General features: G+C 38.9%; 1 long non-coding RNA gene across 1 annotated transcript; it reads right to left on the bottom strand.

Annotated features, from left to right (window-relative positions):
* Window positions 1–17799: 17799 nt before the first annotated feature.
* Window positions 17800–19312, bottom strand: LOC110902453. The gene is made up of 3 exons (XR_002571124.2): window positions 19123–19312; window positions 18151–18299; window positions 17800–18037 (listed from the first exon to the last, which is right to left on the bottom strand). It is a non-coding gene; the product is annotated as an uncharacterized LOC110902453 (long non-coding RNA).
* Window positions 19313–24265: the final 4953 nt, after the last annotated feature.

Here is a 24265-nt window from a genome sequence, read left to right on the forward strand (position 1 = left end):
AATATCTTTCGATGAACATCAGTTACGGAATGTCAGTTACGTTTTTTTCTCAAAGTTTCCAAGTTTTTCCTAACTGATTATCAATTAACACCAATTTCACAAATCAATTAGCATCAACAAGATCAAACAAGCATGATTCCCATGTTTATCAAGAACCCTAATCTGAATAACAAAATCATTCAAACTATCCGATTTACACATAGGTGCCGATTACATAAACATATCCGATTACAATATGATCAATTCGATTAACCTACATCCGATTAACATACATATTCCGGTTAACACGCAAACGACATATTGCAATACCAACATACATATCCGGTTATCATGGCCAATCCACAAGACATCATCATTGAACATCATCAAAACAGATCCGATTAACATACTAACAATATATTGCAAGACAATTTATAAATCATGAAATCAAAGCATCATAAACAACATCACACTAACCGGAAATCTGGATTACGGTATGGAATCCTTCGAACAGAGAGTAGGTTTGCTATATGCCGTCACACACACACAATAGCACTAGGGTTTTGAAAAATAACTGCCGGTTTGCATGTATCACGTATATAAACGTATCACAGAAATGGGCCAAGCCCATCAGAAAGGCTGGGCCGAAAGATGTCGAAGGATAGGGTCCTTGGTCGAAGGATATGTTTCGAGATCCTTCGAACCGAAAGCTGATCCTTCGAATCGAAGGATATCTTTCGTGGTCCTTCGAATCCTTCGAACAGTATGCCATGTTTCGTGATCTAGACTAAGTGTAATAAATAATAATTCCAATATTATCTTTTACAACCACAAGTAGTTACATGTATGCACAATGACAACACGTTTCATTAAAACACAACGCGTACAATTACAAATCCAACAAGTCAACTACTAAACAGTCAAAGTCAACGCGCATTTAATGCGAAAGTGAAAGTCAGAAACTCGAGTTGTCACATTATCCCCAACTTAAAAGAAATTTCGTCCCGAAATTTGGTACGCACTCACTGAGGAAGCTAGGTAAGTTACATCGTTCACTGGTTTTCCTGGGGTGTCACATCATCCCCCCGTTGATTTGGAATTTCGTCCCGAAATTCAGTAGTAGTAGCTTCAGCCTCAGAAGTGGATGCATTGGTTTCGAATAACTGGGGATACTTTTCTTTCATCTGATCTTCGCGTTCCCAGGTATACTCTGGACCACGCTGGGAGTTCCAACGAACTCGAACAAGAGGGATTCTCTTGTGTTTGAGGACCTTAACATCCCGGTCCGTGATTTCAACTGGTTCCTCGACGAACTGCAACCGCTCGTCGATAGTGAGTTCCTTAAAAGGAACTATAAGGGTCTCATCTGATAGGCATTTCTTCAGATTCGACACGTGAAATACATTGTGAACTGCACCGAGTTCAGTTGGTAGTTTTAATCTGTAGGCTACTTTACCAATCTTTTCTAAGATTTCGAATGGTCCGACGTACCGCGGATTCAGTTTGCCTCGTTTACCAAATCGAACCACACCCTTCCAGGGTGAAACTTTCAATAAAACCCGGTCCCCGACCTCAAATTCCAATGGTTTTCTACGCTTGTCCGCGTAGGCTTTCTGACGGTCGCGTGCTGCCGCCATGCGTTGTCGTATCTGTGCTATCTTTTCCGTGGCGTCCACAACAATATCTGGACCCGTAATTTGACTATCCCCCACCTCTGCCCAACAGAGAGGTGACCGGCATTTACGTCCGTACAATGCCTCAAATGGAGCGGCTTGAATGCTGGTATGGTAACTGTTATTGTACGAGAACTCCACCAAAGGGAGGTGCTTTTCCCAGCCGTTGCCGAAATCGATAACACACGCTCGAAGCATGTCTTCTAGAGTTTGAATCGTGCGCTCAGACTGCCCATCCGTCTGAGGGTGATATGCTGTGCTCATGTCTAATCGTGAGCCGAAGGATTTGTGCATCGCTTGCCAAAGCTCTGACGTGAATCGTGCATCGCGATCCGAAATAATAGAGGTGGGCACTCCGTGCCTCGAAACAACTTCTTTCAAGTAAATGTCTGCTAGGGTAGAAAACTTATCCGTTTCTTTGATCGGCAGGAAGTGTGCAGACTTGGTGAGTCGATCAACTATGACCCATATTGTATCGTTTCCACGCTGAGATCTAGGTAGGCCTGTAACAAAATCCATGGAAATTTCTTCCCATTTCCATTGAGGTATCTTGGGCTGTTGAAGTAGGCCTGATGGTTTCTGATATTCAACCTTGACTCTCGCACAGGTTAAGCATTTGCCAACATAGGTGGCGATGTGGGCCTTCATACTAGGCCACCAATAAGTAGTACTGATGTCGTGGTACATTTTATCCGACCCTGGATGTACCGAATAGCGAGACTTGTGAGCTTCATCCATTACGAGTTCGCGTAAACCGCCATAAAGTGGGACCCAAATACGCCCCGTTACATAGTAGGCGCCGTCTTCCTTTTGTTCCATTTGTTGCCTTGAACCGCGCAAGGCTTCAGCCTTGACGTTTTCGGGTTTTAGTGCTTCTATCTGAGCAGCTCGTATCTGTGCAGGAAGACTGGACTGAATGGTAAGCTGTAGCGCTCGCACGCGCTTAGGTAAAGTGTCTTTCCGACTGAGGGCATCAGCCACAACATTGGCCTTCCCTGGATGATACTTGATGGCACATTCGTAGTCGTTCAGTAGTTCAACCCATCTTCGTTGACGCATATTCAAATCTTTTTGCTTAAGGATATGCTCGAGACTCCTGTGATCGGTGTAAATCGTGCACCTGGTACCGTACAGGTAGTGTCGCCATATCTTAAGCGCGAAAACAACAGCTCCCAGCTCTAAATCGTGCGTCGTGTAGTTCCGTTCATGAACCTTGAGTTGCCGAGAAGCGTAGGCTATCACTTTATCACGTTGCATCAATACACAACCAAGCCCCTGTATCGATGCGTCACAATAGACCACGAAGTCATCCGTGCCCTCTGGCAATGAAAGAATAGGTGCGCTGCAAAGCCTATCCTTTAAGTACTGGAAAGCGGTCTCTTGCGTATTACCCCATCTGTAAACGACACCTTTCTGTGTAAGCATAGTGAGTGGTTGCGCGATCTTGGAGAAGTCTTTAATAAATCGCCTGTAGTAACCCGCCAAACCCAAGAATTGGCGTATTTCTGTTGGTGTACGTGGTGCTGGCCAGTTTCTGATCGAATCAACCTTGGATGGATCGACATGAATCCCATCCTTGTTCACCACATGGCCTAAGAAGTGGACTTCACGAAGCCAGAAGTCGCATTTTGAAAACTTTGCATACAGTTGCTCCTTTCGAAGAAGTTCCAAGATAAGGCGTAAGTGCTGCTCGTGCTCCTCCTGACTCTTGGAGTAAATCAAAATGTCGTCGATGAAAACGATAACAAACTTGTCGAGATAGGGTTTGCACACCCTGTTCATAAGATCCATGAAGACTGCAGGTGCGTTTGTAAGCCCGAATGGCATGACAAGAAACTCGTAATGACCGTAGCGAGTTCTGAAAGCGGTTTTGGAGACGTCCTCATCCCGGACTCTCAGCTGATGATACCCTGACCTTAAATCAATCTTGGAATAGTAACACGACCCTTGCAACTGGTCGAATAAGTCGTCGATGCGCGGAAGAGGATAACGGTTCTTCACTGTCACCTTGTTGAGTTCACGGTAGTCTATACACATTCTGAACGTACCGTCTTTCTTCTTCACAAATAACACTGGAGCTCCCCAAGGCGAAGAGCTTGGACGAATAAAGCCCTTTTCCAAGAGCTCTTGCAGCTGCTTCGACAGTTCTTCCAGTTCGGTTGGAGCTAAACGATACGGTGCGCGGGCTATTGGTGCTGCTCCAGGAGCTAACTCAATCTGAAACTCGACTTGACGATGAGGAGGTAAACCAGGTAAATCTTCAGGAAACACTTGAGGAAAATCACGCACAACTGGTATATCCTCCAGCTTCTTTTCCTTTGTTGATGCGTCAGTGACAAGTGCCAAAATGGCAGTATGTCCCTTTCGTAAACATTTCTGCGCCTTTAAGTAAGAGATGATGCCAACCACAGCACCACTCTTGTCACCTTGTACTTCGAGAGGTTCCTGACTGGAGCGAGGAATACGAATAACTTTTTCCTTGCATAAGATCTCTGCGTGATGTTGAGATAACCAATCCATGCCGATGACGACGTCGAAGCTACCCAAGACTATGGGTATAAGATCAATCGTGAAAGTCTGACCCGCTAGAACAATGCTACAACCCTTGACTACATGAGCGGCTTCTACACTTTTACCATTTGCTAGTTCTACGACGTGTTTAGTGTCTAGGGGTGTTGGTGTACGTTTTAATAATTTACCCATTTTCAGTGACATATAACTTGTATCAGCACCCGAATCAAATAAAACAGTAACATAAATATCGTCGAGAAGAAACTTACCCATAACCACATTGGGATCATTCACTGCATCTCCTCGACCCAACACAAAAGCACGACCTCGAGCTTCATTGCCGTTGTTGTTGTTACCATTACCCTGATTGTTGTTATTCCCGTTGCCCTGGTTGTTGTTGTTATTGCGATTCTGGTTCAACTGAGGGCAATCGCGTTTGTAGTGACCTTCAGCCCCACACTGGAAACACCCCCGGTTTCCACGCTGTGGCTGCTGCTGCTGATTCTGTGGAGCTGGCGGTGGAAGTTGCTGGTTCTGATTCACTGGTCGCGCGCTTCTACAATCTTTGGCCTCATGGCCCATCTTGTGGCATCTTTGACATTGACTCCTGCGACATCTTCCACTGTGGTGTTTGTTGCACCTGTTACACCACGGGTGATTTCCCTTATAACCACTATGTCCCTGACTGCCCGATGACTGCTGACTCGGACTCTGGTAATCGTTGGTGCGACGTTGCTGAGTTTGGGACTGAACAGACGCTGATCCCCTGCTGGAATCCCCGTCCCACTTTCTTTTATTCTCGCTGGGTGTGGCAGAAGTAGCAGCTGTTGGAGTGACTGAAGTAACAGCTGTAGCAGTAGCGCCGACACGCTTTGGCAGTTTATTCTGATCCACTGCCTGATCAGTGATGCGATGAGCGAGACGCTGGATCTCCTGAATGTTGTTGAGGTTAGCCGAGGTAACGTGGCTCTGAATCTCTGGTACAAGCCCCTTGAGATACAACTCAATGCGCTTGTATGGTGGGTCTACCATGGTTGGACATAGCACAGCCAACTCGTTCGACCTCTTGGTGTAAGCTTCAATCTCTGAACCCACCATCTTCAAGTTGTACAACTCATCCTCCAACTTGTGAATGTCTTCTCTAGTGCAGTATTCTCTCTTGATCAGTTCTTTGAATTCATTCCAGGGTGTGGCGTTAGCAGCTGCCAACCCTAAGATCTGCACTTGTGCGTTCCACCAAGTGAGCGCAATCCCTTCAAGTGTGCCAGTGGCGAACTTCACCCTGCGAGCCTCAGGGCATTCACACATTTCGAAAACCGACTCGATCTTTTCAAACCAGTGGAGGAGTCCGACTGCCCCTTCCGTGCCACTGAACGAGCTAGGACGACAGTCCATGAAAGTCTTGAAGGTACACGCAGGTTGTTGCTGAGCGGGTTGACCTATTGTGTACGAATAGGGCAAAGTTAAGTACGAGAATTAATGTAGGATCTAAAGATCCTAGTGTTTATACTGCAGGGTACACTACCTGCTTGGGCGGCTGCAACTGCCGCAGCAACGAGAGCCTCTAGCTGGGCTTGAGTCATGGTAATTCGTGCGGCCATTGATCTTCACATCAAAGGCAACATAAGTGAGAAAGGTTCGCGAGTAGTGCGATGACAGAAGAGTGTAAGCACATAAGTATTCTCATGCAATGTCAAGTTGTGAGCAAGTAATGTAAGCATACTACGAGCAAAGTTCTATGCAAATTCTAGCATGTAGGCAATAAACATAAACCTTATTACCTAGGGAGTTGAGTCTTGCACGTGGAGCGAAGCGTCGTTGTGGATCGTTGAGAGCACTGTTCTGGTTATAGTCTGGTTTTAATAAAAACGTTTTCCCATATTAAAACCAAGTTCTCTATAACCAATGGCTCTGATACCAATCTGTCACACCCCCAAAATCCACACGCGAAGTATCACCGCTTGGGAGCGTGACTGACCAGGATCAAGCCACCAATCATACAGAACATTGTATAAAGTAAAAGTAAATGCAATATAAACCAACCCAATTCCATATGAAAGGTGTTTCTAAAACATAAGTAAGTTGTCATTGTTTAGCGGAAGCGTATTATTGTAAAACTCATAGCAAATAAATGTCAAATATCAAAAGTGTTCAATAAGATGATCAAGATCCAAGCCCCACAACGACCTGCTCCTTCCTTGTGCAAGCTCCAATATGTACCTAAGGTCCTGCAAGGCATGCAGCAGATAATCAACAAACTAGTTGAGCGAGTTCACAGTTTATAGTTTAGTTTGGGTAATAGTGCGTTCGTTCAGTTAAGTTTCATATCGTATCAGTTCCATCGCGGCCTCCCAGGCATGTGTGCGAAGATTAGGTTCGTTAGTTCGCGACCATAGTCTTTACCGACCAGGGTGTGTGCGAAGGCAATTTATCAGTTCGTTCGCGACCATAGTCTTTACCGACCAGGGTGGGTGCGAAGGCAGTTGAGTAGTTCGTAAGCATCAACAGTTTAATCGTTCGTTACAGTATCAAAGTATGCACAAGTAATCATCCAACCCATTCCCACCCTGGGAACCCATGCCTTGGCTGTGTGAACTCACCTTGGTTTGCTCGGTATGCTAGGTTATGCACTCACAAGTGATTAATCACGTCCTATTGTATGCACGTATAACAAATCAGTTCATGTTCACAATGATACGCATGCAATTTAATGTTCACATAACAGTCAGTTTGCATATCGGCACATCACGTATCATTTCGCATTTAATCATTAACTATCATTCGATTCACATTTACCCATCCTTCGATATATTGCTCATCCTTCGGTCTAACAATTATCACAACCATCACAAATATGTTTCGACACATCTATCGATACACAGTTAGCATCTTACGATTCATGGTTATCTTTCGACACATCAGCTATGTTTCGACATAGTTATCCTTCGGCACACAGATTATGTTTCGGTCAACACACTATCTTTCGGTCAAAGCTATCCTTCGGTCAACACTACTATGGTTCGGTCAATGCTATCCTTCGGTCAACACCTATGTTTCGAAGGACAGGTATCTTTCGGTCACAGCTATGTTTCGATTACTAATATCTTTCGATGAACATCAGTTACGGAATGTCAGTTACGTTTTTTTCTCAAAGTTTCCAAGTTTTTCCTAACTGATTATCAATTAACACCAATTTCACAAATCAATTAGCATCAACAAGATCAAACAAGCATGATTCCCATGTTTATCAAGAACCCTAATCTGAATAACAAAATCATTCAAACTATCCGATTTACACATAGGTGCCGATTACATAAACATATCCGATTACAATATGATCAATTCGATTAACCTACATCCGATTAACATACATATTCCGGTTAACACGCAAACGACATATTGCAATACCAACATACATATCCGGTTATCATGGCCAATCCACAAGACATCATCATTGAACATCATCAAAACAGATCCGATTAACATACTAACAATATATTGCAAGACAATTTATAAATCATGAAATCAAAGCATCATAAACAACATCACACTAACCGGAAATCTGGATTACGGTATGGAATCCTTCGAACAGAGAGTAGGTTTGCTATATGCCGTCACACACACACAATAGCACTAGGGTTTTGAAAAATAACTGCCGGTTTGCATGTATCACGTATATAAACGTATCACAGAAATGGGCCAAGCCCATCAGAAAGGCTGGGCCGAAAGATGTCGAAGGATAGGGTCCTTGGTCGAAGGATATGTTTCGAGATCCTTCGAACCGAAAGCTGATCCTTCGAATCGAAGGATATCTTTCGTGGTCCTTCGAATCCTTCGAACAGTATGCCATGTTTCGTGATCTAGACTAAGTGTAATAAATAATAATTCCAATATTATCTTTTACAACCACAAGTAGTTACATGTATGCACAATGACAACACGTTTCATTAAAACACAACGCGTACAATTACAAATCCAACAAGTCAACTACTAAACAGTCAAAGTCAACGCGCATTTAATGCGAAAGTGAAAGTCAGAAACTCGAGTTGTCACACAAGGCAACGGTTAGAACAAAGGGAAGACGGCGCCTACTATGTAACAGGACGCATTTGGGTTCCACATTATAGCAACTTACGCGAGCTGGTAATGGATGAAGCTCATAAGTCCCGCTACTCGGTACATCCAGGTTCGGATAAGATGTACACGATCTTAGAACTACGTACTGGTGGCCTAGCATGAAGGCCCACATAGCAACTTACGTCGGCAAGTGTTTGACCTGTGCGAGGGTCAAGACGGAATACCAGAAACCATCAGGCCTACTCCAGCAACCAAAGATACCACAATGGAAATGGGAGGAAATTTCCATGGATTTTGTTATTGGCCTACCTAGATCCCAGCGTGGGAACGATACTATTTGGGTAATCGTTGATCGACTCACAAAGTCTGCTCACTTCTTGGCTATCAAGGAAACTGACAAGTTCTCTACACTAGCAGACATTTACTTGAAAGAAGTTGTTTCGAGGCATGGAGTGCCAACCTCTATTATCTCAGATCGTGATGCACGATTTACTTCAGAACTGTGGCAAGCAATGCACAAATCTTTTGGCTCACGGTTAAACATGAGCACAGCTTATCACCCTCAGATGGATGGGCAATCTGAGCGCACTATCCAGACTCTAGAAGACATGCTTTGGGCATGTGTTATCGACTTCGGCAGCAGCTGGGAAAAACATCTCCCGTTAGTGGAGTTTTCGTACAACAACAGTTACCACACCAGCATACAAGCTGCTCCATTCGAGGCATTATACGGACGTAAATGCCGATCACCTCTTTGTTGGGCAGAAGTGGGTGATAGTCAGATCACAGGCCCAGAAATGGTAGTTGATGCTACTGAACGGATTGCACAGATACGACAACGCATGGCGGCAGCTCGTGACCGTCAGAAAAACTACGCTGATAAACGCAGAAAACCGCTCGAGTTCCAAGTTGGGGATCGAGTGCTACTCAAAGTCTCACCCTGGAAGGGTGTGGTTCGTTTTAATAAACGAGGCAAGCTCAATCCGTGGTATGTTGGACCGTTCGAAATCATTGAAAAAATAGGCAAGGTGGCCTACAAACTGAACCTACCAGCAGAATTCGGTGCAGTTCATAACGTTTTCCACGCGTCGAATCTGAAGAAGTATCTGTCAGATGAGACCCTCATAGTTCCTTTGAAGGAACTCACTATCGACGAACAGTTACATTTCGTCGAGGAACCTGTTGAAATCACGGACCGGGATGTTAAGGTCCTCAAGAACACTAGAATACCTCTTGTACGAGTTCGTTGGAACTCCCATCGTGGCCCAGAGTATACCTGGGAACGAGAAGACCAAATGGAACTCAAATATCCCCAGTTATTTCAGAACAATGCAACTACTACTGAGGCTGAAGCTACTATAGAATTTCGGGACGAAATTCCAAATCAACGGGGGGATGATGTGACACCCAAGGAAAACCAGTAAACGATACAACTTAACTAGCTTCCTCAGTAACCGCATGCTAAATTTCGGGACAAAATTTCTTTCAAGTTGGGGATAATGTGACAACTCGAGTTTCCGAGATTCCACTTTCGCATTTATTGCACGTTAACTGTTTGTCTAGTTGTTTACTTACACAATTTGTTTGCTTTGTAACTGTATAAGTTGTGATATGATAAAGTGTATTGTGATTGTTGCATGGTTATATGTTATTTTACGAATGATTTGACAAATACATGAACTTGATGATGAAACTGTAAATTATATGTGGTGTGTGTGTTTTATGTAAAAGATGATACTTAGGGGTGAGTAGAGTAGTTAGTGAAACCTTAATAACCCCTAACCCTAATCTCTCTCACAAAATCATTATACGTATTTCAATCTTCCTCTACAATCATCTCCTGCAATAATCTTTTCATCATTCTTGGTAGCACAAGCTCTCAATCATCACTTTTGATCTCTCTCTTCATCTAGAATCAATCTAAGGTAAATGTTTAATGATTATTTGTTGTTAATCATTGGTTATTTGATTCTTACAAACCCTAGTTCTCCAAATAATGGTTATGTGTCTATTGATCATCCTGATTGTTGTGAAATGGTTTCTGAATAGTTGCTTAATCAAAGGCCTGACAATGAGATGCAGGATATGTTAGAATTGGTTGATTGTTGATTAGGTTGCAGCATTTGCCAATGAATGAAAAGTAGGGTTTTGATCGTAACCTGTAACTGTTCCATTGAAAACTGTGATTTGGTTTTGAATATTTTGCATGATTGTTAGTCCGAAGATTTGTGTCAGGGTTTTGTGAAGTCACAAAGTCCGATGATTGTGATTATGAGAGTCAGGGTTTTAAACATTGCATGGGGTCCGAATTTTAGTTGATTTCCCTGAGTCTGAGCTTTGTATTAAACACATGGTCCGAACTTTGTAGTGATCGCATGGTCCGAATTTTGGGATTGAAACATGGTCCGAGTTTTGGGATTTAAACGTGGTCCGAGTTTTGGGGATTGAAACATGGTCCGAGTTTTTCAGAGGGGGTGTTTGGTCCGAACTTTTGTGGGGGGTGTCTGGTCCGAACTTTGTTGATGCATGTATGCTCCGAATTTTGTTAAGCATGTATGATCTGAGTTTTATTAATGTTTGTAAGGTCCGGGTTTTGTAAACAAAACACATGGTCTGAGTTTTCAAACATTAAAGGGGTCCGAGTTTGTTGTTTGGTTCATAAGTGTTACTGTATGTTACTGTATGCCACTGCATGTTACTGCATGTTACTGCATGTTATTGTATGTTACTGTATGTTACTGTATGTTACTGTGCAATCTATGTCATGTCAATCTGTAAACAATTATCACACGGAACACAGTTGTTTGGACACCAAGGAATTGTAAACCTTATTTGAACGTAAACACTTACATTGAGTTTATGTGCAATGTACCTTAGGTCGTGTGTAACAGACCTAACCATTAATTAACACTAGAAGCACAATAACAAACCGAGCAAACCAAGGTGAGTTCACACTCTTACCAAGGCATGGGATTCCCGGGGTAGGGAATGGGATTCGATGATTAACTGTATTTACGTTGTTGTTGGGAATTATGAAATACTGACCTCGGTAGGGAAAGGTCACTTATAGATACTGCTAGACTAGTGATACATGGGGAAGCCCCCACTACTCTTCACACACATGCCTGTAATGGCCGCGATACTGATACTGATCTTCGCACACATGCCTGAAATGGCCGCGATACTGATACTAAACTTCGCACACATGCCTGGAGGGCCGCGATACAAATAAAACTAGTCTACAATACATGGGAAACCCCCACTAATCTTCGCAAACATGCCTGGAGGGCCGCGATGTAATTATATACGATTCATGGATTTCTAAACAAACAAACGTTTTACGAAATGAACACTGTTGCTAAACAATCCACTGTGAACTCGCTCAACTAGTTGTTGACTCTCTATTACATGCCTTGCAGGTCGTTAGGTATACATGGAGCTTGCACTGGGAGGCGCGGTCGTTGTGGACAAGGATCGTGAATGCTTTGATTAAACATTTTGACATTACATAATCATACTTTTGTTGGGTTTATTTTCATGCTTCCGCTAAACATTGATATTGCACTTATGTTTTGAACACCTTTCATATTGGTTTGGTTGAATTACATTTACTTTTACTTATTACTTACATGTTCAATATGATTTGTGGCTTGATCCTGGTCAGTCACGCTCCCAAGCGGTGATACTCCGCGGGTGGATTTTGGGGGTGTGACAATGTGAATTAGTGAGAACTAGTAATTTAAGAACATGAAAATTTGGGGTTTGGGAATGCAGCTAAAACGTTCAGTGGTATATATATTTGATGGCAGGATTTTTGTAGCACGTGTATAAATATATTATTATGTGGGTACTACTATATGACGGCTGTTAATCTGATTCACTTAAACCTTGGGTTGTGAGGAAACACTAGAGTATTACATGACCCTACACAAGTGTACTTTCGGTTATTACATATTAGGGCGCTTGTAACGGACTTAAAATTTAACGCATAGAAGTACGTAATCATAAACCGAGCAAAACAAAGGTGAGTTCATCTCTCTTGAGAATGCGTCCCAGTGGTTGGGACAGTCAGTGGGTATCCCAGGGAGAGATAAGTCTTTTGGTTAAAACGGGAATGTTGGATAATATACTCATCCTATCACCTTTAAAGTCCCTCCGTGTTGTTTGGTTACCAGAGAGGTAACATGGTATTAGTTAGTAGCGCTACTTAGGTTTGGCAACCTCACCACGCACCTAGGAGGACGGGTGTTGAACTAATGACCTAGTCATGACCACTGCTTTGATAGGAGCATTGGAGAAAGGGCAAAATAATCAGAAGCCGTCATGTGTTCGGGGTATTATCAACATTACTTTCGGAATTAAATTCAATGGATTAACTAAACACTTGGTAACCAACGTTTTCGTAAAACTATGAACTCACCAGCGTTGTCTGATACACTTGTTGCATGCTCGCAGGTCGTTAGGTATCTTGGATTTGGGAACTTGCTGTCTGGAGTAGCTGGAGTGGTCATGGGTCGACTGGAGGGATTCATGTGATGGATTTCTTGATACTATACATCGGCTTTTAAACTATTTAACTTTGGTTTATCATTTGCTTCCGCTGAACATGTTGGTTTTCATTTAAACTTGTTGACAGTATTTTTCATTAATAATTGAGGATTTTATTTACAACTTGAATGGGTTCAATGTAATTAGTGGCTCGTTGTTGGTATGTCACATGCCTAATAGGGACTTTCCCTAGGTGGTATTTTTGGGGATGTGACAATTTTAGCTGGTAATTAATGCGAATGGGTTTTGCAGGTGTTTGTGTAAAAATAGGTTACAAAGAAGCATAAATGAAGAAGATGGCATGATATATGATGGAATTACGAAGATGTAGGAGAAAACGATGAAGGAAGCAGAGTTGAAAGGAGAAAGTTATGACCAAAACAGTTTTATGGAAAACTGTCTCTGTACCACGTCGCGAGCTAGAGAAGAGGCTCCCCCGCGACGCACGGGGAGTGCAAAATCGAGAAAAACTAGTTTTTCGCCTAATTAAGCTTGGGACTAATTTAATTTGCAATTTCTCGCCCCCAGACGACTTCAAACCTTTCGAAAGGTGATTTTAGCGTTCTTCCATCATTCAACTTCGATTTCTTCATGCTAATTTGTTCCGAATCAAGATTTGAAGCTACATTGATGAACATGCGCGGCTAAACTCTTTGTGACTTCCCCAGGATGAACGATTGCTAGTTTTCTCACGTCAAACTTTATTTTTAGATTCTTGTAACTGGTAATTTTAACCATTTGTGTTGACTTTTGATAAACGTTGATTATATTTCAATTATTTGTCACCTATCAAGCATATTGGCGATTTACTTGCATCGTTAGTGGGTTGGTAATCTGGTGGGCAATTGGTATATTTAACAAATTATTAGGTTATATGGTTATTATTAAAAATTATGCCTAATCGTTAATTAAAGTCATTAATCATAAGGCCATGTCTTTGTGGTGTTTGAATCAGTAAACATGTTTTTTTGTGTTAAATTGGTAATCGGGATTCCGGGTGAGGGTTACTTCTTCTCATTTTGATAACACTTTTCTTAAAACTTTGCGTTTTTTTCTTAATCAATCAAACAAACCCCAAATTTAGATAACAATAGTTAATGAGTTTGTTCACTAAACACTGACCACAAATTCCTTGCGGTTGCGACTTTACTTATCCGTACTTCGATAGTTATGAGAGTCTAGGATCCGGCGGGTTAGACGGAAGTTTGGACATGATAGAGCTAATTCGGTAAAATATTATTATTAAGAATGGAGTAGAAGTAGAATAGTCGGAAGCTTCATTCAGACCGAAAGAGTTTACATCTTTTTCAAGCTGGAGAAAGCATTTCCTCTCTGGGAACTCCAAAACTTATCTCAAGCTCTCACTCACAACTCCTATATATAGGCAAGATCCCCTGTGCGAGTGAGCTTGGAGCGAATAGAACAATCCATTCGTTCGAATGAACCAAGTCCATTCGTGCGAACTGAGCTAGTGTCCCTCCGTGCGAAGGGTTCCTTTGTGCGAAGGGTTCCTTCGTATGAAGGGAACTCTTCATGACAAAACTGTTTTTCTAACTCTCATCTATACAATATTCAACACACGCTCTATCTAGCCTATTCGCACAGTGGAGGACACACAAAACATGCACTAACAATTTCCCCATTGTACGTCACTGTCGAAGCATGATCTTTGAAAACGATAGCCGTGTTTGAATATTCTGCAACTTCAATCAAACATCTTCATATCTTCAATTGATTCCTCCTTTATTGATGATTCAGCTTTGCATTATCTTTATCATGCACAAATTCTCCCTGAAATGAATCTTTAGGTCTTAGTTTGCACGGTTCCCGACCTCCTCTGATTTGTTGTACCGCAATCTTCACGAATAATCACCAACTTGAAACTAATCAATGCAGCTTCTCTGTTTCAACATTAACCACCTCCGAGTTCGGTTTTTTATTTACCACTTCAGTTCAATCTTTTAATCTTTAAAAACCCAACCGGCAATTGATAGAAACTTAGAATCACCACACAGGTAAACTTCAAGTCTATAAATACCCACGAATATCTAAAAATCTTCATCGGATAATAAATCATTTGGTAAGACATTCAGATCTCAGAAATATTCTTCTACGATCATATTCACATTCTTCCTCTTCTGTCACGAAAACAGATGTATAGTTTTCTCCGTTAGTTCTGGCAGCAACTTAATCAACAAACATCCTTATTCCCTGGCGGTTAGTCCGAAAAACAATTCCTCTGCTCGATGATTAACCATTCTGACACTTTAGACAATCACAAAGTTGTGATATCTTTTAAGTATCGACAATACTGATGCATCTCCTGATGCTAATCCTGCTAACCGGCTTGAGGAAGACCCGGGACTCAAACCATAAGACATCAATCTGACCCTGATCTGTAGAATCTGAACTTCCTATGATCACAAACTAACAAATCCAGATCCTATGCATCCCCAGACAATCTGAAGTCGGAACCACCCGAATGCTATTGCATGTCACGAATTTCAAAAATACCATAATTTTAATATGTTCTATGAAATTGTTATTCCCCCTCATTTTTGCAAATTCTGACTTCTCAAAACTCAGCACTGAATTCCCCCTCAAACTTGGCAAATTCAGTCCTCTCTGTTCTCTTAAATACTCAACTATGCCGAAAATGTGTCATTTTGGCCCACAAAAGTCAGTTTTTCATCAATGTTGATTTTTTGATTTGGCCCATTAATAGTTAGGTAACCCAAATGATAAACATTCTACATAGGTATCATGACTACCCCACTATCTTCACTACTCTGTGATTGCATCATCATATCTGTTCTCTGAAGCCCCAGACGGTGTCCCCGAACAACCCGTATTTGTCGTTAAAAACTCGAAAAATTTTCAATCACCAAATTTTTCTGGACACTCGTCTCATCACCGCGATAAAAAATTCCTTTTTTAGGCATTTGGCTTATTCGTGCGAATGGAGTAGATCCATTGGTGCGAATGAGATGATTTTAGAACGAGTAAGAGCTGGTTCGTGCGATGGAATTTTCAAACAGCTGAAATTTTCCCTTCGCGCGAGTGGGAATTTCTTTTCGTGCGAATGGGGGGTCTCTTCGCGCGAAGGGGTTCCTTTGTACGAATGCGGCTGATCACATTTTTCGATTCAAAATCTTTATTTCTGCGAATTTCATGATGATACTTCACAGATATGAACGAAAATCAATTCCGAATGTAATGATGTCTTCAATTACAAATTCCATCTGTGAATTGACCTTCAATTAGATGTTTTACATCCAAGATCCATAGAAACCCATAATTCATGAGCGCAGGTGATTCAATCAACTGTTAGATTGATTGAATCGGTACCGTAGCTCTGATACCAATTGAAAGTCCAGGATCCAGCGGGTTTAGACGGAACTTTGGACAGGATAGAACTAATTTGGTAGAATATTATTATTAAGAATGGAGTAAAAGTAGAATAGCCGGAAGCTTCATTCACACAGAAAGAGTTTACATCTTTTACAAGCTAGAGAAAAAATTTCTCCAGCATTTCCCCTCTGGGACTCCAAACCAAGACCATTCTTGCGAACTGAGCTAGTATCTCTTTGTGCGAAGGGTTACTTCGTATGAAGGGAACTTTTCATGACAAAACCTTTTTTCTAACTTTCATCTATACAATATTCAATACACGTTCCGTCTAGCTTATTTGCATAGTAACAGACACACAAAATATGCACTAAGAAGTCATTTAAGTTAAAATACTTGTTTTCTATTAGCCTAGGACAACTACATTAGTCATTGAAACGTTGATGAATCTCGATGCATTGAATTGGTTCCTAACTCAAAATGCGGGAGCGATTGACGATGATTTTTACTTTTTTTTTTTTTTGCATGGAGATAATGAAACAAAGATGGAAGATGTTTATAAAATTTGGGATGAAAAACAAAAGACTTGCGGATGGAAGGTTAAAACAACGGTGGTGGTGGGCGGAGAAGGAGGACGAGGTGGTGGAGCTTATGGTTGAAGACATCAACAATGTTTAATTTTATATTTTATTTTTTGCTAGACTTGTACATGATGCTTAAAATTTTGTACATTAAGCAAAATGAAAAAAATGCCCTTCATCTAACTTCAAAAAATGGATGGGGTTAGCGAAGTGAACGAAAACGACAAGAAAATTGAAACCATGGGACCCAAATGCAAAAAAAAGGTTTCTGGATGTTAATGACAAAAGTGATCAAACCACATGGACGACAATCACAATTTTATCGTATAATACATATACGAATTTATGTCTTGATGTTACACATTTCATTTTGTCAATAACATTTGTGGGTAATTTAATAAAATTGTCTTCTTGTAACATCTATTCTTCCGATTAGAATCCAATCTTCCTTCCCAACATCCTTCATTTTTAGCAAAGCTAACTGAGTATCTTAAAATGAAAATTTTGTGCAAACAACTAAGTACTGCATCATTTATAATTCCAATATAGTAAGAACTATTTTCTAGTTTGTCTTCCCATGTAGTTGAACCTTTGTATACAACTCTCCTATCCATCTTCGTATCAGCTAACCAATATGGTATAGCTCAGTTGATCAAAGGTTTTTTCCACTAAGTGGTTTCCGTCTCAGAAGGTCTCAGATTCGATTCCTACTAAATACAAATTATGAAAATGGGAGAGAACCTCACTAGTACAAAAGTGTTCAAATAATGCGGGTAAATTGCCTATAAGATGCGGTCCTAGACCCGCATCTTATAGCGTCCCATCTTATGGCTATAAGCCAAAAGATGCGGGTCCAAACAATGCGGTTCTACACCCGCATCTTTTGACAATTTAAGCAAAAACTACTTTTTTCTAAATATATTAAAAAAATGTGGTTCTAGAACCGCATCAATTGGTGTTTAAGCTAAAAAAATATATGCTTTTTTTTGTTCAATTTCCATAAAATTTAATTAAAAATATCTAATAAATTCCCATTACAAACAAATTATCTAAAAACGAAATAAAATATACAAAAAACAAAATTAAATTAAAACCAATATAAAATAATCGAAGAATATAAATTACAAAGGTTTCAAGGTAACACGAAATTACAAAAGTTTCAAAGTAACAAAAATACATATATCTCTAAAAAAAGTGATAAACAATAACTTTCCGAACCGACGTCTTCATACTTGCAACCCACACAAACTCTTCAATTCATATTTACAACCCAAACCGACGACTTAAACTCATACTTGCAACTGGAATAGTAGAAATTGCCTAACAAAACATAACGTTACATTAATAAAAAGAAGCTTAAAATGTATAGACAAGTATAGATATGTACCGGTACCAGTACTAACTGAAAATAATAGTTGAAAGTATAATATTACCTTTCCATATTGTCCCTTCACGGCCGTCTTTTTTAGATCATTGCTTTGGACTGTGCTGTGAAGGTGCATCAAAGAACTCTGCAAAGTCAATGGCATTATCCAGCTACATAAAGTCGATATAAGCTCTGGAATATTATTGACGCTTCGTGCTGCACAGAGTTTAATATAAACTTGTTACTCTGCCCAAAAAAGATAATTCCCATGCGTATATGGAACATCTAGAGATATATTGATTTATGATCACTTGTAATGGGAAACATAATTACATCTATCCACTTCAAATCATGAACTGATATTTGAATTGTACATAGCAAAATATAGTTAACAGTGCTAGAAAGATCATGTCCAAAGAAACCATTAACAAACTTCGTTTCTAGGCCATGGAGACCCAAAACACAATATGCACACGCACATAACATTTTATAATCTACTCAATAAGCAAATAACACCTCATATACAAACTTTGACCAAAAAAATGAATCCTGAACTTGTCATATTTGTTATTGTTCTGTCATGAAAACTTTAAACTAATGAAACAAGTATTTGTAATGAACTTTAAACTAATGATTTTTTTTTTGATATAATCAACAAACTCAGAACGTGCATGTATAGATTCATATATGAGTATAACACTTACTTATATACACAAAAATTCGAAGGCTGAAATAGAAGAACCCTCTTCGGCTCTTTGGACATGAAATGGATAAAACAGTTAAGGTCAAATACAAGTAGTAATAGTTACAGAATCTCAATGTCACCATCAATTAGCAAATGCAACTTCTAGATCTAGATACAGAAGCCAACAAATTGAAGGCGATTGAACTCTTAATCCGTATCTAACAGGTCTTAATATCACAGTTGAGAATATGCCAAATCAAGTTGTAATAGCAAAATTTCTCACATAGTCGAATAAAGTCCATCGATTAGGGCTCTAATATAGACAAAAGAAATGAAGTAAAAACAATAACTTACGCTAATACTGGCACTTAAGCTCCATAGGCTAGTGGCCGCTTGGAGAGTGGACTAGTCTTCATTGGTGGAGATGAAAGAGAGCGGAGAGAAGGGGAGCTCGACTCCACGTCCTCAGGGAATGGAAGGAGATGGCGGGATGTTCTGATAAAATGAAGATCGGGGGAACTGAATGGCATTTGGAGGGAACAAATGAATATTGGGGGAAGTGGGCGGGATCATTTGAATTTTTCAAAACAGAAATTTATGATATAAGACTTTTATATTAATTGTTAATACTAATTAATATTTTGTATTGTTTTTAATCAAAATATTCTATATTCTATTATTATTATTATTATTATTATTATTATTATTATTATTATTATTATTATTATTATTATTATTATTATTATTATTACTGTAACTAGGGACGTGATAAACCTGTGCGTTGCATCGGGATGCATTACACACCATGACAATCAATAAATAAATTTGTAATATAAAAAAAAATGATTACACGTTAAGTCATCTGTGTCATAGCTTGGCTCTAGATGTCAAAATGTAACAACAAAAACGTACATCATAGAGTATCACCAATATTAAAACCATATGAAAACGAACAATAACCCTGAAACTTAAAACAATTATTAATATTAAAAGAGTATCACTAATTATATAAAAATACATTACTTTGAACTAGAAAAAAAAGATATTAACGAAAATGACAACAAATATTAGTGATTGATCATCGGTTAAAATTCCCTATCCAGATGTGGCATCACATATCACAAACTAAACTCGTATATATTGAAACAAAACAAAATAATGAGAAGCGTTAGTGAAAATCGAGACAGTTCTTTGGCTCGCTTTGCTTAACGACGGGAGGAGCAAAAGAAGAAGATGATGAAAATGGTTGTTGTGTCAAACGGTGCGTGGCAGTGATGATTCTCCTTGCATCTAGTTGTCCGGTGACCGACAATGGCATTCTCAGATGGTGACGTCGCAACATGTATAGTTGAATCACCAGAGTTTATCGAGATGGTGTTGGTGAATGTCTGTTAGGTTTTGTGAGGGTGAGGATGTTTTAGAGGGAAATTTTGAGAATTTGGGAATTTTGCGGCGATACGTTGCCACATAAATTCTATGGGCAATACATTGCCATAGGCATTCGATGGGTATCGATTTGGTTGGAACGATATCGAGCGGTTCAGATCGTCACGGGTCTATGATGTAAGAACTTCATGGATACAAAATCCATGGAGGTTTAATGAATCTGTGATGATGAAATTGTTTTTCATTCATATCTTCTTGTTTATCTTCTAAGATCTATAATTATTCTTCATTTATTATCACCACACACACAACTTTTATACTCAATGGTCCTAATTGGCCCATTAACCATCCTAGATCATCCTAAACGCCCTTCGTTGAGAATAATGGAACATGAACAACCCTAGTTAACCATCATTGTCCCTAATTGGCCCATTAACTATCCTAATGGGCCATTCATCATCCTAAATGCCATTCGTTGACAATAATGGAACATGAACAACCTTAGTTGACCACCATTGCCCCTAATTGACCTATCAATCATCCTAATGGACCAATAATCATCCTAAACAACCTTCATTAACAAAAATATATCATTAACAACCCTAGTTGACTACCATTATCCCTAATTGACCTATCAATAATTCTAATGGACCATTAATCATCATAAATAGCCTTCATTGACACTAAGGTAGCATTAACAACCCTAGTTGACCATTACTGGCCCTAATTGGTCCATCAATAATCCTAATGGACTATTGATCATCCTTAACGCCCTTAGCATGAACAACCCTCGTTCACCATCACTAGCCCTAATTGGCCCATCAATCATCCTAATATACCATTGATCATCTTAATCGCCCTGCGTTGACAATAATGGAACTTGAACAACCCTAGTTGACAATCGCTGGCCCTAATTGGCTCATCAACCATCTCAATGGACCATTGATCATCCTAAACACCCTCCGTTGACAATCATGGAACATTAACAACCCTGGTTCACCATCAGTGGCCCTGATTGACCTATCAATCATCGTAATGGACCACCAATCATCCTAAACTTCCTTCATTAACAAAATGTAGCATAAACAACCCTAGTTGACCACCATTGTCTGTAATTGATCTATCAGTCATTCTAATAAACCATTAATATCCTAACCAGCCTTCATTGACACTAATGTAGCATTAACAACCCTAGTTGACCACTACTGGCCCATCAATCATCCTAATAGACCGTTGATCATCTTAAACCTATTCGTTGACAATAATGGACCATGTACAACCCTAGTTGACCACCACTGGCCCTAATTAATATATCAATCATCCTAATGGACTACTAATAATGCTAAACTTCCTTTATTAAGGGGACCCGGGGCGGTCTCCCTTTTTACGTGATAGTATAACGGAATCCATTTATAACGCGTTATAGCCGGCCGCCGCTCTCCCTTCAACGCGTTAATCTTCCACGCGTTAATCATTTTCGTGATGGTGACAACGCGTTATGGTTTATTTTTGTGAGGGTATTTGTTGGTTGGGGGGAATTGTTGGGTGTGGTGGTGAGTGATGACCACCCCCACTAAAAATGGTTGTGAGTGATGGAAAAATGGTCAATGACATGGCGAAACTTGATTGGTGCTTGTGAGTGATAAATTCTATCACTAGTGAACCACCCCTAGTCCCCTAACAAAAGTATAGCATGAACAACCCTAGTTAACCACCACTATTTTAATTTTATCTATTCAATGAACTATTAGTTATCCCAAACAACCTTCATTTACACTAATGTAGAATGAACAACCCTAACTGACCATTACTGGCCTACTTGGTACATAATAATCCTAATAGACCACTGATACAAAAATATAGCGTGAACAACCCTAGTTAACCACCATTGTTTTAATTGATCTAGCAATATCTCAATAGACTATTGATTATCCTAAACAACCTTCATTTACACTAATGTAGCATCAACAACCCTAACTGACCATTACTGGCCTACTTGGTCCATCAATGATCCTAATAGACCACTGATGATCCTTAACGCCCTTCATTGACAAAAATGGAGTGTGAACAATCCTAGTTGAGCACCACTGTCAATAATAATTGACATGTCAGTCATCCTAATGAATCATTAATCATCCTAAACGGCCTTCGTTGACAAAAATGTAGCATGAACAACCTTACTTGACCATCGTTGCTATATGTTTAAGTAACATGCACATGATCGTCAATATATGTTTAAACCCTATTTTATTAATCATTTAACAATACGTTGATATGTGCACGTATATATATATATACACTAACACATAGATATATACATGCATAATACATGTATATAAATAAGTACTTATCTACATACACAATAAATAAAAAAAATAATATATATATATATATATAATTATTAAAAAAATTGTTTCTCGTAAAAAAGTTATTTATTTATTATTATCAATACTATTTATGAAAACCCTTTTTTATATTTTTTATTTTGTATCATTAATAAAAAAAATCAATAATACATTTACATTTAGAATTTACTTTTATTTATTATTAGTTTTTATTTATTGGTTATTATTAGTATTTACCTAATACTTATTTTTTATTATTAGATTTTATTTGTTACAGTTATATCAAGAGATGTGGTTCTAGAACCACATCTTTTGACTGCTAATTATTTTCAAAACACCTATAAGATGTGTTTACATAAGAACCGCATCTTTTGGCCCATGCTTTTTTCACAACAAACATAAATCTTTTTCAAAACACTCATAAGATGCGGTTAGAGAGGATAACCGCATCTTATGAAAACACCCATAGCATCTTTTGATCAATTATGTACTAGTGCCTCTTGAAGGGATTCGAACTTAGAGTGAGGGGTTTAAATAACATATGCTAGAACACTGGGAGGAATTTGTGAATGGATGTAGTTTTTAGTGCATTTTTTATTTGTCATCTACTAAAGTAAAGACACAGATAAACATAATTTTACTCTACTACGGTATAGACATATATAGATTTTCCTTCCAAGAAAAATTTGTATAGAACACGGGCGTCTCTACTTAAAAGAATAAATAAATAAATAAATCCTCTAGCTATATATAGTCCCCAAAATTTAGAGGTTTTCAACCCTTGAAATTTATAATCACCATTCTTTAATTTACATATTTATCATTTATATACTGGGTGTTATACAATAAAGTTAATGGTTTTGTAAATTAATTTATATTCAATCTAGTACGGATGGTAGCTTATTACTAGGTTTGCGTAAGCATAATAATCAGTTTTATTCTTAATTAGAGGACACAATTCTAGAATTGGTTTTCATTCTAAAGTTGACATATGATTTATTGGGCATTTCCAATTTCAATGGGGTGGAGATTAACAAGGAGTTAATTAAATGCAGGATTCAAAGATGCTAATAAAAAAATTAATCGACTACAATACTTTAATCTAGTTTTTGGATACGTTTGACAATATGTATATTTTGTTAGGTTGTAACTATTAGTGTTTTCAGAAATTGACCTTGTTTATATATAAATTTGTTAGTGTGCAATAGACTTTCCTGCACTACTAATGAAAGAATAATTCAACCAAAAGTATATGCGAAAGATGTGTACGACTAGAGGAGGTAAAATGGTGGGTTGGATAGGTTTGGGTTATAGGTTAGGATGGATTTATTAAGAAAAAAAAAGTTAAAATAGGTTTGGGTAAAAATGGGTTTCGATCATGATAGGATAAAAATATAAAATAATATAAAATAAAAAAAAAAACATTAATAAAAATAAAAAACCCAAAAAAATCAAAAATAAAAAATTTTAAAAAATTAAGAAAAACAAAAAAACAAAAAATAAAAAATTAAAAAATAACATTTTTAAAAAATAGAAAATGAAAAAAATCATACAATTTTTAAAAAAGTAAAAAAATCCAAAAAATAAAAAAATTGAAAAACAAAAAATATAAAAAATATAAAAATATAAAAAACAGATGTTTGCCGACTTTGTAGACAAAGGCAAGGGATGCTCCCAAAAAGAAGTGAGCAATGAGACTAGTGGTACTTGTTTTGATTTTATGATATATATAATTTTTTTTTCATGGTGCGAAGGTTTTTGTTTAG

This window comes from Helianthus annuus, chromosome 1 (assembly GCF_002127325.2).
Source record: "Helianthus annuus cultivar XRQ/B chromosome 1, HanXRQr2.0-SUNRISE, whole genome shotgun sequence".
NCBI classification, from domain to species: domain Eukaryota; kingdom Viridiplantae; phylum Streptophyta; class Magnoliopsida; order Asterales; family Asteraceae; genus Helianthus; species Helianthus annuus.